Source organism: Microtus ochrogaster, chromosome 1 (genome assembly GCF_000317375.1).
Source record: "Microtus ochrogaster isolate Prairie Vole_2 chromosome 1, MicOch1.0, whole genome shotgun sequence".
Classification (NCBI taxonomy): domain Eukaryota; kingdom Metazoa; phylum Chordata; class Mammalia; order Rodentia; family Cricetidae; genus Microtus; species Microtus ochrogaster.
The window spans coordinates 104,359,483-104,362,638 of NC_022009.1; the positions used below are offsets into that span (position 1 = coordinate 104,359,483).

At 46.7% G+C, this 3,156-nt stretch overlaps 1 protein-coding gene across 1 annotated transcript in view; it reads right to left on the minus strand.

Annotated features, from left to right (window-relative positions):
- Positions 1 to 3,156, minus strand: part of LOC102000838 (rho GTPase-activating protein 20-like) — a 19,257-nt gene that overhangs the window by 1,040 nt on the left and 15,061 nt on the right.

The following is a 3,156-nucleotide window of genomic DNA, read 5'->3' on the forward strand; positions in this document are numbered from 1 at the left end:
GAGACCATGTCTGCCTGGATTCCCAGATCCTATCCTCCAAAAGATCACGTGCCCAGGCTAGGGGCCAGTGACTGCTCCAGGAAAGAGGAGCCTCTAAAGGATCCCCCAATCATTCCTGAGACCTGAGACCAGGTCCTGAGACCTCCTCACAGTGTCAAACATCTACCTGGCACGTTCTCAATCACTATCCTCTGAATCATTTGCCACTTCTCCCTGCAATTTGGTATGGAGCCTGTGGACACGGACAAGGACATTAGAATAGGACATATTCAATATTAAATAGGTCTTCCTAAAAGTCCTCAGGGAACTCAAATCCATATGTCTGGAACTGGACAGACAGGACACGTAATGACCTGGACTTTGCTTTGCCACCCATCCCAAGACTCCGTGCATGTGAGACTGCAAAGGAGAGGCTATCCAGCCCTTGGCCATAAGAGCACAATGAGCAGGGCTGAGAGGTCCACGGGAGCAGGGAGCTCATATGCCCCAATTCTGACTCTGTCTATGTCTGATCTGTTCTCCACTCTCATTCTGATGGATAAAGAAAGGGATGAAATGGAGTTCACAATTCGCAAATTTGTACAAAGATGATACTCATTAGTAGGAGCCGAAGAACTGTGTTGGGCAGACAAAGGTTCGAATACAGTTTGCTCGTGTGGCAGAGTAAATTAAGTACATGCAAGTTGCACTATAATCTCTCAGACTATTGTCTCTAATGGTGGCGATATAAACCCCTCCTTTCCTGGATAAACTGCAAATGTCTGTTCATGTTGTTTTCTACCAAAAAAAGAGGAATTCATTGCTCAACCATTATCCCCATCAGTTTGCTTCTTCCAATTATGTTGTATTGGACCATTGTTTCCATTATTAAAGCAATTTTTTTAATCTTCTGTACAAATGAATGGCCCTGAAATTCCTGCCCTTCCCACACGTGCCCTCTTTGAAGCCACTGCTACACCACAGTCAATACAAATTATGTCCCTTTTCAAGCATTATGTTTTCGGATAAGGTGGCTTTAATTTAAATCATTGAAGCTGCATGTGGTGGATCCAGAGGCAGGGTGAGTAGGTAGGATGCTGACCCCAGTCCCATTGAGACTAAGCAGTCCATGCTATGGGAAATAAGGCTATATGTGAGCCGAGGTTGGAATGGGAAGCAGCGAATGATAAAGCAAAGCACGTGTTCCCTAACCAGTGGGCTGTGTGCAACACTGCACATTTCATGCCAGACTCAGACGCTGTGGAGGTGAAACGTAAGTGGTGGCAAACTGCAGCAGGAGGCTCTCGATTATCTAGGAGTTGACAGGACAGAGAGGGACAGCTGCCTTAGTGTGCTACATGCCAGGAAGTCCACTCTCCGAGGAAAAGGCAGCAGAAAAGCACAGCGAGTAACTTTATGTGCTTACGAGCAACAAGTTGACAAGGAAGTAGCTAAGAGAATGTAATAGGTGGGCCACTGGAGGCCCATGGACTCGGTCTGAAGCTGGAACTTGGCATTAGGAGGAATGCAGGTGGGTGGTGGATGGGCAAGAGAGGAGCTCTCCACTATAAACAGGCTTTAAGAAGAAACTGATATAAAAATCAGATAATGACGAAATGGTGCCCGAAAGAAGGAGCTCAGGGTTCTCCTAGTTTGAATAGCTATTACAAGTCCAGCCAGGGAGTCAGGGAGGCAAGGAGCAGATCTTCACCTGTCCTCCCAGCTCTGAACAGATCACCTGCCAGGGAAACAGGAAGGCTAATTGCAGTCCTCACCTCTCCCTCCACGTCCAATGCCCTAGGCTCATGCCCAGCTCTGCAACAGAGCTCACCTGCAGCAGCCTTTCCCTCTGCATCCCTGGAGGATCCCACAGATCTTCGCCTCTTATCTCCCTTCCCCCAGTGGTTGCTTTGTGACCGCTCTGCCCCAACTGCAGCAGGCATCCTTGTGAACACACAGGCCACTCCAGATCCTCACCTCTCTCTCCACTCCTCCGACTCTGATCACCCCGTCCCATTCCCAGCTCTGCAGCAGACCTTTTGCTGTGGCCTCTCCTCACTCTCTGCCCCCATTGTCAGGAGCCTAACTAAGCAGATCCTGGTGGAACACCCTGCTTTCCTTCCTTTTGTGAAGCCCCAGCCCATTCCCATTCCTAAATCTCAGATCCCAATACCCAGAAACACATTTTACCTGGGGATCCCCCACCTTTCAGGTACCCAAAAGATTTCCTGATAGGAAACATACAGCTACCACACTGCTCTAAGATCTAGAGAGAAAACAGAAACCAAGGAACAAAACACCCACCATACAAAGACAAGATCAGATATCAGCACCTCAAATTCCAATCTTCCCAAGCCCAGAGGCCTAGACACCAGCACAAAATCCACAGTTGATAATGGCCAAGGCCTCTACATGATCCCAAGGATATTACCACAACAGATCGTGAATATTCCAACATGATCGGCACACAAATATTAGACCTTAGTATCTGTGCTACTGGTGTTCTATTCAGGAAGTTGTCTCCTGTGCCAATGCGTTCAAGTTAGTTCCTACTTTCTCTTCTGTCAGCGTCAGTGTATCTGGAATTTTGTAGAGTTCTTTGGATTGGACTTGAGTTTTGTGCAGGGCAATAAATAGGAATCTATTGGTATTCTTCCGCATGACAACATCCAGTTATGCCAGCATTATTTGTAGAGAAGATGCTGAATTGCTTTGCCCAGTCTTAAAACAAGGGGAGGTGCTTAGTCCTACCTCAACTTGATATGCCATGTTTTGCTGTTACCCAGGGAAGGCTGGCCCCTTTCTGTACAGAAACAAAAGAATGGATTGGGGTGGGGCAGAGTTTGGTGGGTAGAAGGAAGGGAAGAAGAGGTAGGGGGAAATGTGGTCGATATGTAAAATAACTTAGTAAATTAATTTTAAAAGTAATACTAAAAAAGACCTTAAAACATCTCTTGTGTATATGACAGAGGTACTTAAAGAGGAACCAAATAAATCCCTTAAAAAATATAAATAAGGCCGGGCGGTGGTGGCACACGCCTTTAATCCCAGCACTTGGGAGGCAGAGTCAGGTGGATCTCTGTGAATTTGAGACCAGCCTGGTCTACAAGAGCTAGTTCCAGGACAGGCTCCAAAACCACAGAGAAACCCTGTCTCGAAAAACCAAAAAAAAAAAAA